Source organism: Pinus tabuliformis, chromosome 3_1 (assembly GCF_031772625.1).
Source record: "Pinus tabuliformis cultivar Carrire ecotype Pingquan chromosome 3_1, CPIR1, whole genome shotgun sequence".
Lineage (NCBI taxonomy): Eukaryota > Viridiplantae > Streptophyta > Pinopsida > Pinales > Pinaceae > Pinus > Pinus tabuliformis.
Genome location: NC_142301.1, coordinates 361,714,855 through 361,728,877, shown reverse-complemented (window position 1 = coordinate 361,728,877; position 14,023 = coordinate 361,714,855).

Genomic DNA, 14,023 nt, shown 5'->3' with positions numbered 1-14,023 from the left:
CTATTGTTTTTTGTGCAAGTGACACTTGTTTCATTTGTTCTTGTAATTTTGATATATCATATAGCATTTCTTCTTCTTCTTCATGAGTCATGCTAGAGCTTTCATGTTCCTTGCTATGTGTTTGCATTTTCTTTCCTCGGGGCATCAGTTACCGATAATAATGCTCTACTAGCCCTTTGAATTCCTTCAAAATAAATTTTCAAACCAATCTTAAGCAAAAATTTAAAAGAATCTACACACCGTTTTTTTCACTTCGTAGGAGCTCGATATTTCCTCTGATGTATCTCTGTACTTTCAGATCTTCCAATTCTGAAATTGCAACTTGTGGTAGCTCTCTGTGTCTTCTTTCCAATGCCATGAGTCTGATCCAAATTGGATTCTCCAAGGAAGAGTTATGAGAAATCTCCCACAGTGACCTGATTATAGACTAGTTCAGTAGATCGAACTTGTACGACGTGCCATGAGTCACTGTTTCGACCTTTAGCTCTGAAAAATATATACAAGAAACTATAGTCCGTCCTCTTTCTGCACCTTGTTATGAAATTTCAATCCAATGCCCAGAGAAAAAGTTATGATGATTTTCCCCAGGTCACCTGTTTGGAATGTAATTTAGGAGTCTGCAAAAAGACCAACTTCCTCAGATCATATCTCCTCCAATATAGCGCAAAAAGCACTGAAATTTGGACCCGAGATTCAGCACGATGTATTTTCAAATGGGTTTTGTTTTTAGCTTCTGAAACGTTGCAGAAAAAAAGATATAGCAAAAATTCCATGATGACCTGTTTGGAGCAGCGAAACCCTAGAATCCAAAGCTCTGATACCAAATGTTATGAAACCAGCTCAAGAAAAGAGAGAAAAGATAGACCAACAACTTAGAATTCAGCCTCTTCGAGGGGGCAACCTCCTTTACATTACATAATGAACAATTATTCGATGATTCAAATGACAAAACCTCCTTTCTATATATAGGAGTTTAAGGAGTCACAATATAACCCAACCAACCTAACAATAATAATATAAAGCCACAAAAATAACAATAGAGGGATTCTATGGGGCACCGTAATAAAAATATGGGGGCAATAGGGGCAAAACAATATTAATAAGGGTTACAACTACAATAGTAATGGGGTAATCACCAGTATTATAGGGACCCAACAGTTTGACAACACTTAATTTTCTGCCCATTTCTCCGAGTTGATTCTCCATATGGCCAATATCCTCAACTCCCTTGGATTTGGCTATTTGCATCCACCTATGGGTCCTTATTCTTTCTTTCTCCAACTCAAAGAATAGTGGGATTACAAATTTTTGTGGAATGATTGTTCCCCCCTCAAGAAGATTGTAGTAAGAGCCAAGACTAGGCTGGGGGTTAGGTTCTTGTGCCTTTTTTGCTTCATCCTTCCCCTGTGGCTGCCCTTCTATCCTTTTTTCAAGCTTTTTGGTCTCTTGTAGTCTTGACAAGGTCTCCTGTAGAACAGTTTGTGCCTCCTCTAGAACTGTTCTTGAGTCCTGTAGTTCTACTTTTTCCTTCCATGTGGGAGATCTAGGAGTCCCTCTTTCATGAGTGATAGGTGCCTTAGAAGGGGATTCCTTTCATTGGGCAAAGGGTGAATCTTCAATAACAATAAGCACTTTAGAAGAAGGTTGGGGTTTCCCTGTTTTGATCCTTATGCCCTTCCTAGCCATGAAATACATTGAGTTCTGCCTCTTCCTCTTTTGTTTTGGTTTAATTGGGGTGTTGAGGGTAGTGAGAGTAGCTGCTGCCTCTCTTTCTAGGGTCTTAGTAATCACTTTTTTCTTTTCTGCCCCTTTCTCTCCTACTTCTGTCTTTTTCTTTGTCTCTATTTGTTTTGTTTCTTCCTGCTCTGTTTTGGTTTCTTCCTTCTTCCCTTCCTGTTCCTCACTATCAGAAGGACTGATATCATAGGTGAGGGCCTTTATGTCCTCTTCTGTTGTCATGTTTTGGAAAATTTCCCATGCTATGGAGATTGTGAATGTATGGAGGGTCTTCAAGTAACTGAGAACTGTCAGACACTAACGCACCAAAAATTTGTAGATGACGCCATGTTGTAAGGAATCCCCATAGTCAAAGAAGCTTTAGCCTACAATCAAATCCTTAATGATTTTGCAATGGCAACAGGTATGGAAGTCAATCTATCAAAATCAATTTTTTTTCTTAAACACTAACATTGCTATTCAGAGAAATATCTCAAGAATCCTTGGCTTCCAAAGGGACTCCCTCCCCTCAAAGTATTTGGGAGTTCCTCTCATGGCCAAACCAATGCTCAAAAGTATCTGGGAACCTGTGCTAAATAAGTTGCAGGGTAAAGTTAAAAAATGGACCTTCAGAGCCTTAAACCTGGCTGGCAGGCTAGTTTTTACAAAGGTGGTTCTCATGTTATCTACCCTTCCAGCTCCCAAAGGTGTTTTAGAGCCATTCAGGAATATTCAATGAGATTTCCTGTTGGGAAAGGAGGAAACAAAGAAGAAATGGGCCCTGGTTTCCCGGGACAAAATCTGCAAACCTAAGAGCCATGGGGGTCTTGGCTTAGATGATCAGGAGATTCTTAGTAAATTATTAGGAGCCAAGCTGTGGTGGCGATGGGTGCAAGAGCCAAAATCCCATTGGGCAAAGATATGGAAAGATAAATATGCCAACTCTTGGCACACTAATAATCTCATAAGAATGTCAAGAAACATAAAGGGCTCTCACATCTAGAACAGGTCCTGGGATAATAGAAGCATAGTGCAACAAAACAGTTTATGGGAAATCAGAGCAGGAGATCTAGCACTCTTTTGGGAGGAAAAATGGAAACAAAAACAAGTGCCATTAAAAGAGGACTTTTAAGACTCAAACAGGAAACAAATTTCCAAGGGTTAAGCAAAGTAAAGGATTTCTGGGGTTTTCCTCATATACAGGGAAAGTGGAGAAGTTGGAGAAGAATTGACTGCAGAGATGATAGCCCCATAAAAATAGAAGCAGAGGCACTGAGAAGTGAACTAAAACAAAGGATGATCTTGGTTACAGAGGGGCAGGATCAATTGAGATGGGGTAACAACAATAAAGGTACCTTTAATCTAAAGGAAGCAAAAGGTATTCTCCTTGGGCTTGATTCCAGTGTTTTAGGAAAAACCTGGTAGCACCTCTGGAATCACCAAGGGTGGATGAAGATCAAGCTTTTCATGTGGCTGGTTCATCATAAGAAAATCTTGACTTGGGACAATATTAGAAAAAGGGGTGTTTTGGGTCCTTCTAGATGCCAACTTTGTGAAAAGCAGGAGGAGACTATGGAGCACATTCTCAACTGCTACCCTTTCACCACCTGGCTATGGGATTCTTTTTCCAACATTTTCCAACAAACAGATAAGGATAGAGGAAGTATCACTAATACCCTAAATAAGTGGAGAAGAATCTTTTCGGAGAATGAATCACCTAATTTGGCTTGGGTCTTCACGCCAGGATTCATTATCTAGAATGTGTGGAAATAAAGGAATAAAATAATTTTCAAGAATGAAAGGTCCAACCCTCAGAGGCTATATGATTTGATTTTGAAGTAGATCAGGGAGACAATCAACACCATAGTTCGCAACACACCAAAGAATCCTCCCTCAAAGATGGAGTTGAGAACTCTCAGGCTTCTGGGATTGCAAGAGATTATTCCCTAAGAACTAGAAAAAAAGGACATAGCTAGGTATACCGAGAAGGATTTCTGGCAATCTCCTCTGAAAAGATATTTGAAATTCAATATTGATGGTGCCTCAAAAAGTAATCCGGGAATAGCTGGTTTTGAAGGAGTTTTAAGAGATGAAGAGGGAAGTATTGTCTTAATCTTCCACAGCCATTTAGGTAAGGCCACCAATAACATGGAGGAATTAATGGCTTTGGAGCAATGTCTGGAGATTTTGATTCAAAACTATAGCTCAAATGTCATCATAGAAGTAGACTCAGAAATAACCATCAATTCTGTAAAAAGAATTAGCTGTGGTACTAAATCGGAGAAAGTCTCTAACCATTGGAGACTAATTCAGGTTTATCAAAGAATTCAAGTACACCTTCAAGGTCTTCGTATTGTTAGTTTCAATCATGTGCATCCAAATGCTAATAAGCTAGCAAACATTCTGGCCAACCAAGCGGTGAATAATACTAATTGCGGAATGGAGAAGAAGTGGTAGGATATGCCCCATAACCATTTAAAGGTTCTCTACGATGAACAAGTTGCAGAGGATAGAGAAGTGGTTCGACATCAAGGGAGGGGGTCGAGCACGAATGGAGTTTTCCTAGCCAGTGCATCCTTGGCCTTTTAGGTAGGCCACTTTTCCCTTGATGAAATTCATCAGGGTTCCCCTGGTTTATGGAAGGATTCAAGATGGAGCATTCTCTTTCTTAGGGCAGTATTAGATTCAGGGTACATGGCAAGTTCAATATGGGCAGGAAGTTTGTTTCTCCAGTCATCATAATTGTTATCGTTGCTGTTTTTGGGTGGAAAACCAGGCCACGGCTAGTTTTCTGGCGATCACGTGTAGCTGGTATGGTAAGTGGTTTTACCTTTTTGGCAGCGATTCCATTGAGGCATCAACACATGGCAAAGGGTTGTTTTGAATACCAGCCTTCATCGCGTACTAACAATCGGTCGTGTTGGGGGGAGCGATATGGTTCTTTGCCTTTGGATCCAGGTGCCCGGATCAACGGTTGGGACGGAGCAGGCTGCTTTGTGGGGCCAGGAGGGTTTAATCGACCTTTTCCACAGTTTTGAGGCTGGGGATAACTATTGTAAACATTTGAGTTGGTATCCCGCGAGTTGGGTTTTACCTGGGGATGGGTGTGGGGTTTTTTGATTTTGATAAGGGACTGTATGTCTGAAGTTCTTGTAATCGGACGGCTTGATGTACATAATGTAACATTATTTTGAATTAACGAAATGGAAGGTTTGGCTCTTTCTACAACAAAAAAAAAAAGAAAGCATGAATATGGGTTACACATTTTGGGCCAAATGTGGCAATGAAATTTCAAGATTTTCCTCTTTTATGGAATTGCACCCCCAAAATTCATATAAGCATTATGAATTTTGATTCGGAGTAAATAGAAAATATGCAGATAATTATGTTGTTTTCCTAATGATAGTTTTTGCAAAAAAATTTAGTGTCGTATAATCTCTCAATTTTCCATTAAATGCAAGATATGTCCTTGCAAATTTTTGCAAAACATAAGAGGTATGTGTGTATTCATGTAACATAAATTAGTCTAAAATGTGTAATTTCTAAAATATGTATATATGATCATGATCTAAACGGAGAGATATGAGTTTTTCATATTAAAATTTTATTTTTAATGAAAAACTTTAATTTTTATTATTGTTCGAAGTTGGAAAAGTAATATTTCGATTTCATTTTGGAGACATATGTGTTCATGTAAAAAAAAATCAACTCTTTAAATAAATTGAAAAACCAAGGGTACCCTTTTGAAGAGGGCTCGTAAATGAAGATAGTGGTATTTTTTTAAATTTTTTCGTTGTGTATATTTTATGTTATTGAGTTTTTATTCAACCCTTTGAAACTGTAAAAAAAAAATCGAGTGTTATGTTTAAAATAAATTAGATGAAAAATATCATATGAATTCAAAAGTATAAAATTCATGTGCCATTGGATAGAGGATTCTTTCAAGAATCCAACATGATCATCTTCGCCACTTAATGACAAATTCTACCCTAAATCCGATAAGGTGCAAAATGGGGTTACAAAGAAATTTGTAGAAGAGGTGCTGAAATTGTAATTTTTAGGACTTAAAGAGCTCGATCGAGCACTTTAAATGCTTGATCAAGGACTTAAATTCAAAATTCAAATTGCTCAATCAAGCGTTAAAGTAACTCTCGATTGAGTGACTTACATGGTTGACCAGCGACTCGGTCGAACCATTAAAAACTTTAACCTCCAAACTTTTGTTAATGGTATTAATGGTGAACCATATAGCTCAAGGGCTTGATCAAGCCTCTACTATCAAAAAATAGTTTAGCATCTAAATTTGATTGTGCACAAAAACAACAATAATCCTTTCATAAAGAAATATGAGAGCGTGGAAATTATGCAAAGATTCATAAAAAACATGGGAAATTGGAGATTTGGATCTAGAAAAGGAAATAAATTGCCATCCACAAAGGAAATGCAAGAGAAAGCTAGAGAAAGGATGAGAAAAGGTCGTCAGACATTGAGAGAACAAGAAGTTCATGCAAATACAGGTAATTCAAATTGTCTCACTTCTCAAATTACTTGCTCCATATTGTACGCATTAAGAAATATGATTGAAAACCAGAAACAAATGGAGAATGAAATAATAAAACTAAGATAAAATAAGCATTGAAACTAACACCATGTATTGAAAAAATGACATGTAACAACAACTAAAGAAAACCACTTGAAACCATACAAATCATTGAAAACCACTTGAAACCATGAAAATTATTGAAAACTACTTGAAACCATGGTTTATTGGAATTTTTTGAAACCACTTGAATTCATGAAAATTATGAACCACCTTTGAATTGTAATGGTTTAATATAACCCACAAAAACTAAGGATGTGATTTATCCAAAGAAAGCCATTGGAACATAATTTCCATATATTATTTAAATGAATTACATTTCATGGCAATTTATTTACAAGAGATATTAGTAAAAATAAATATTATTTTGACTAATGTTTGATATCCAAAGTAGGAGTTAAAAGAGAGAAAATGTGGCACGATCTACATGGAGCAAGAATATCCCTACTGCCAATTTTCATGAGATGAGAATACATTATTTGCTAAACATATATTTAACAACATTAAACTTTTGTTATATATAACATTGAATGGTTCTCTAAATCCTAAATGATGATCCCTACCTTTGAAAACCTAAGAAGTTTCTTCTTTCAATTCTCACGTGAAGGTTATGAGAATTTTTTAAAAAGAAAAAGTTTTTTAAAGACATACAAAGTGTAGTGTAGATTTGTGTTTGCATGAAAAGGAGTATATTATTGCATATAACTATAATGATCCATGGAAGACTCATGTGATTAATCAATATTGAATAAATAAATAATAAATGAAAAATAAATAAATTAGCATGTATTTATTGATGATATGCTATAAATGTTTACAATGTTAATCTTCTTAGATTGTGGAAATCTAATGTTGATTAAATTCATCTAGTTGTTTCTCAACATATGTAATCATGAAATATATTGGAGAATATGGTTCAAAAGTTAAAAATAGTTATTTATTTTAAACTTTGTGACGATTTGATGAAAATAATTGAAAACATTAAAGACATTATATATCAATCTTTTCATGCGCATAAAAATGGTTCCTTGAAAAAACATATAGTTTTTTAAATCCTATTACCCCTCCTTGTGCTCTACTTGTTTGTTGTGCTAAGTTTTCCATGTACATTCCCCACAAAAACACTCAAATAATTTGTGCCCCTCTTCACCACAAATGATAACAATGTACATTCATTGTTGATAAGACCTTAAAGCATCTTATTTGTTCTCTAAAACCACTAAAACCTCTGTCTCTTGATTTAATTTGTTTCCTTATCAACAATTTAATTGTCCTTCTTATCCTACATTTCTTCCACCTTTTATTTGAAATTGTGAAATTCTCTATAGTTATGATAAGTTCTTCTTTTAAGAAAGAATTTCTTACTATTGTTTTATGGTAATTTTATTTACACGTTTTAAAACACTAAATGATATGGTGATTTTAATGAAGAAACAAATTTCCAACTAATTTGATTTTATATGGTAGGTTTTAAAATATTAATTGTATGTGGAATATATGACTGTGGACAGAAGTATCTTCCCTAGATCTGGTGAACTGACCTAGAACAACAGAAAAACAAAGGGACTAATGTTTTACTTAAAGTAAATATATAACGGGTAGAATCCTACCTGGAATTTTTCATATGCTTCTCTCCTCCCTTTTCTTGAATGATCCAATCCTAGCTCTGATCACTATAATTAGAACCTACATAATCAGATAGCACAAGCCAATGATCTAAGGAATATATGCAACATCATCTAATCACTTTATTTAATAGATAAACATGGTATTTAAATATATGAAACCATAACATCATATATAGGAAAACAAATAACTCTTTGCATTAATAGAAATGGAGTGAGATACAACCAAAAATATGTGTTGATATTGTAGAAGAGATCCTCCAAGTTTACTTGCCCTTTGTTTGTCACAAAGTGCACCTCTAATCACTTTTTTGAATGGAAATATATTTCTCACATCAACATCATAAGAGTAGAATCACTCTCCAAAATCCAACCACAACCAACCAGGTGCTTGTGGAATGAGGTAAATATATAGGAAAGGGAGGTAGTTTAGAAATTCTTATCCATTTACCAATCTAGGCTTGAGATCCAAAAATGATGGGAGGATGAGCTCAAGGGATGAGATGGTGATTTCTCCAAAGTGGAATCAGACAGGGTTCAAACTTTTATCCAAGCTAAATGGTTGAAACAAACTCTAAAATCTTATTGAAGAGAAAGCTTCAAAACATTTTAATTTTTCCTCAATTTCTAGAATCAGTGTACCCCCACAGTTATGTGGGGTGCACTACATAATGCCCTGAGAGAATGAGTGTCTATATTGCAACGCATTTTCTCATCTATGCAGGGTGCACTACATAACGCCCTGAGAGAACGAGAGTCTGTATTGCAACGTATTTTCTCATCTATGCAGGGTGCACTAGTCCTTAAAATCATTGTAATGAAGTAGTTTTAGGCAGAAACTCAGGGGTTAGAATGAGTCATGCTTAGGTATTTGTGCGAGGATGATGAAAAGGGGTCAAAGGAGTTGATTGCTCCAGTTGAAGGCCTATTGACCAGATATGAAAAAATGACCTATAAAAATTAACATATTTAAAAATTAGTTGAATAGGTTCCTTATTGTATCATGGAGTGTGTATTTATGTTGTATGGGTTTTTAGTCACAATTTATGTTATAGTTGATTAAATTTGTATGAATTTATAGGTATAGATCTTATTTTATCTCATGAAATAAATTTGGCCCTTCAATTTGGTAATCACTAGCTTGATTTTTCAAGAATCTCCCATTCTCTCAAATTTAAAAGATTCACCACATCATTAAGTTATTTAAGTAATAATTCCCTCTGAAATATGTATTTAGAAGTTTCCTATATAAGAATTCAAACTTAATTTCTATTAGCCTTGAGTTCAACAAACTTGCAAATATACAAATGAGTGGATTTAAAAAATTGACATTGGATTTAAATAATTGAAATGTTTGGTATATGATATATATAAACAAAAATATAATACTTTCCTTGTTACAATATTGATCACTTTTAGTTTGGGATTTATATAGTCTTTTGAAGAAATAAAAAATTGTTGCTAAGAATAAGTAAATTTGAAAAAGGTCTTGAAATGCTTCACTTTGTTGTAGAACTCACTTTTAGTTTAGGATTTATATAGTCTCTTGAAGAAATGTGTTTTTTTGCCAAGAAGAACTAATTTTGAAAGGTCAAATGCTTCACTTAGTAAATGGAGACAATACTATTATCATCTGCCAAATTGATTTTTAAGAATTTGACAATATTGCATTTTATTAACCATTTATAGAAATATATTTAACCACACATTATAACTATATAATACAAATTTCACACATACTTGCAATTCAAACACTTTGTATGTGCACTAGATTCACCTTGAACACACCATTAATACTAGCCAATTTTCTATACTAACCATTACAATTAGAGTAATTGAGGCTTATATTTTACTCTGGAATTTTGCACACTAACATATGTTCACATAGTACAATTAGGAAAGAACTAAGTGGCCCGATATCACTCATCATTTCTCTTCTTCCAAGGAACAAACATTAGATAGTGTAATTAGGGGAATTGTACTAAAGGATCATGAACCACATATCCACATATTTTCAATTCAAGCACTTTGTACGTGCAGCAGATTCACCTTGCACACACCATCACTACTAACTAATTTGGTTTACTAACCATTACAAGTAGATTAATTTCTTATATTTTACTTTGAAATTTTGCACACAAACATATGCTCACATAGTATAATTAGGAAAGAAATAAGTGGCCTATCATCCACACATCATTTCTTTTCTTGCAAGGAACAAACATCACATAGTTTAATTAAGGGAATTGTAAAGGATCACTGCATATCCACATCAATTCACACTTTGTATGCTCACAATTTCACTTGCACACACATTCACTCCACACACTAAGCTCACTTAAAATTTGTATAGAGGGTATCATCTTTCCAAAATATTTGTACCTAATTTATTTGAGCTTATATTTTTTTGCACACCTAAGTGAAGCAAAGCCTTTCTAAAAATAATCTTGACCTGAACACACTAAATTCCCCACAGAGGCCACAAGAAAATTTATAGTTTAAGATGGGACCATGGCGATAGGAAACACATAAGCCTTCATGGTTTTTTTTCATATTGAAACATATAAAGTTATCCTTTAGGAAGCTTAAAATTGTGCATCATCTAGTGACAAATTTGGTACATGGAGAGAAACCTGTGAAGGGTGTAAGGCCTAGGTCATGGATTATCACAGACCTTCATGTTGTATCTCAACACGTGGTAGGGGTCCTGGGTCTAAAATTGACAACCGGATTCATCCATTCCCACTGGAAATAGGTAACTTAGTGGCCAAATCTTAGTGCATATTTCCATATAGGTTGAGGTGCCTTAGACCTGAGGATCTTGGTCAGGCTACTAGAAGTGTTACTAACTCTTTCGGGACATATCCCTAGTAGGTTTTCCCACTATAACCCTCGCCATATCTTGGTTGGTTCTTTGGCTGTTGTAAGCATCACCAGTAACATTTATGTTCCCAATAACCTATTCTAAAACATTCACAAGGCCTAGCTACTACTTGAGTGGAAGGGCATTAGGTCTTTTTTGGAATTTTTCTCATACTTACGTAAAACCTTATAGAAGCCTTTTTTGTTGATTTTTTCACACATTCGAATTAAAGGGAAACTTAACTAGTTGTTTTTTTCTTTGTCTTATGTATGTGATTCGTTTGCTTTTCCTAAAGAAAATGCATGTGTTAGCACTCTACAATTTTCCGAGGTTGCAGAAGAAAATCACAAAGGTAACCAAAAACGACTTTGGAATGTGGGATCTAGCCCTACCAGCTTCAGAGAGGGATCTCTCTATGAGATTTAACTTTTTTGTATTAGATATTAGGCTAGCTATGAATGTTTAGGTTTGGTTTATGAATTGGTTTGGTTGGAATAGAAAGGGAAGAGCCATTAGGCAATGGAGTTTGCAAACTTAACAGGGATTTGTCTCAGATTTTCACAAGAGTTTCACAGGGCAAGGTAGCTAAACTAATTGGATATTTTAGATTTAAATCAAATGTAATAGAAGAAAATATATAGGTTCAATTGAAGTTAAACATAAATTAAGAATTCCTTAACATGATATCAGAGGAAAACATTGAAATTATCTACAACAAAGTGTCCTTGGTGTCAATTTGTTTGTTGTTGTTTTAGATTCATCATTTTCCCTTTTTTACATTAATTTAATTCCATTTATAGAAAATGGGAAATCTGGGAATTAACATTAACGGGGAATGGTTTTTAATCATAATATAACTATAGCTAAGGGGGCCCGATTCTCTAGGAATTCAATTATGATTTGTTTTAATCAATGGAAGGCAGGGGGGACCAATTATTTTGAATCTCAAATCTATGCACACAAAGGGCCACGTGGTAATTTCGAATTAGGGAAACATATATACTTTTAGGATAGTGGACGTCCATGGTTGAGTTGGCGCATTGTGGACAGAGGTCGGGAGATGAAGTGGAGGTGGAGATGGGTTTGAAAAGTCAAAGGAAGCTACTTTTTTTGTGGGGGAGGGGGGGGTGTGCTACAATTACATATGAGAGGGGGAGGTTTGGAAGTATGAAGAGGATGACACGTAGTATTTTCTTCGGACCACCCCCCTTGAAAAATTTGAAATGGAGCTCAGGGGGTCCGAATCTTCCTCTTTCGTTGATCTGGGTGGATTTGATCTGGGGCATTGAGAGATGAAGGGTTTTTTAACACGCACCCTTTTTCTTATCGATATCGTAGCAGGGTCGGGGCTTATACCATACATTTTGCAGTTCTTTTCCAAGGAGTGGAGCTAAATTCCGCTTTCAAGATAATATATAATATATCGCATCCGGCCAGGGACTTTTGCCATATCACAATCACAGAGAAAGAGGGGTAGAATCGTTATTGCATGGTGCTTTACCATGGACGCTGACCCAAAATACTTTCAATTACAATGTATAACATATTGCATCTTGCAGGACTTAACCACAAACCCGGACCCAAAAACTTTAGAATATACCATATAATCCTATTGGATCCAGTCGGGCTTCGGTTGCATCAGATTCAGACCTGAAAACCTTCCAAATACAGCCTATAAAATATCACATCCCTTTGACTTTATCGCATCACAATCAGAGAGGATACATGAGAGTGGAATGATAGACCTAGACCTGAAAACCCTTTCAAATCCATTGTATAACTTATTGCATCTGCCTAACTTTCACCTGATCGCAATTAGAGAGGGTACACGGGAGTGGAGTGATTGACCTAGACCCGAAAACCATTTCAAATCCATTGTATAACTTATCGCATATGCCTGAATTTTCCCTGATCGCAATCGCATTGCAGAGGGGACTAGTGAAGTTTGTTGAGATATGGGAATTACGATGGCAATCACAATCGGTGAAATGAGCAGGAGGAGTAATAGGTGATGACTGCGGTTGCTGGGTCGGGGATGATTCTATCAAGAAAATGTGATTGCAATTACCCATGAGGCTTAGTGAAATGTGGCCTATGGGCCTAGTTCATTGCATAAATAAAGGGGAATGGGGAACATTGCTAGAGTTTAAGTATTTAAATGGGTAAAGGCTAGAGTTTGTAAGAAATGGAAATGTGACTAAGGTTTTGGATTTGAAATAAATCAAAGGGCAATGGGTTAACGACTATAGTATGGTTTGAAAATTAAATAATAGATTAAGGTTAGAGTTTACAATAAAACATGGAAATGTGGCTAGAGTTGGATTTTATAACAAATGAAGGGATAAAGGAATAAAAGTATGAGGCAGTGATTATGTGGGTGCCAGCTAGAGTTAAAAATAATATGGCACATTCATAATGGAAAAAAGATTTTTCACAAAGGATAGATGAAAATATAATTTGAAACTGTAGCAGAAATAGTTCCCAAGCCTTTATTTTCTTTTGAAGTGCCAGATTTATTCTGGCCTATCTCTCAATCCATGAGTCAGATTTGGGCACAGGATATACTGTCAGAAATATACTTCTAAGAACTTTCTGATGAAAACACATGTAGTTTGATTTGATCCAAACATTTTCATGCAAAAGAAATCTCCGTAAATCCTAGTACTTGGTGTCACTTTGGAAATAATTTGCAGGATGAAATATTATTTACAAGATTTCAAACATAATAATGATCAAATATAGTCAAGCGATCCTGTAAAAATTATAGGACCCTAACATTGAATCTAGTTAGGGATGTAATTCTCCTTGTTTGATGGCAAGAACACAGTAGACTAGTAGGCTAATCCATTGGGTTGATCCCAAATCTGAAACCTATTCTACCATATTATCTCTACAAATGAAACTCTTAAACTAAAATTAAAACCATTGTGCTCAATAAAATCTAAAATATACGCTGAACTGAAAAATGTAGTGCAAACTGAAATTGAAACTAGAAAAAAATGCTTGAAAGAATGTTCAAATCACTCAGCTTATTTTCACACTTCTACCTACCCTATACTACTGAAATTATTGTAATATCAGGCAATAACAAATTTCCAATGCAACCAGTCATGTAGATGACTACTAATTTGAAGCTTTCATTCAATTTCTCCATATAGAAAAATAAGCTCAAAAAATGGAAACTCAAAATTTTGACTAGAGTCTTCTTTATAATCCATA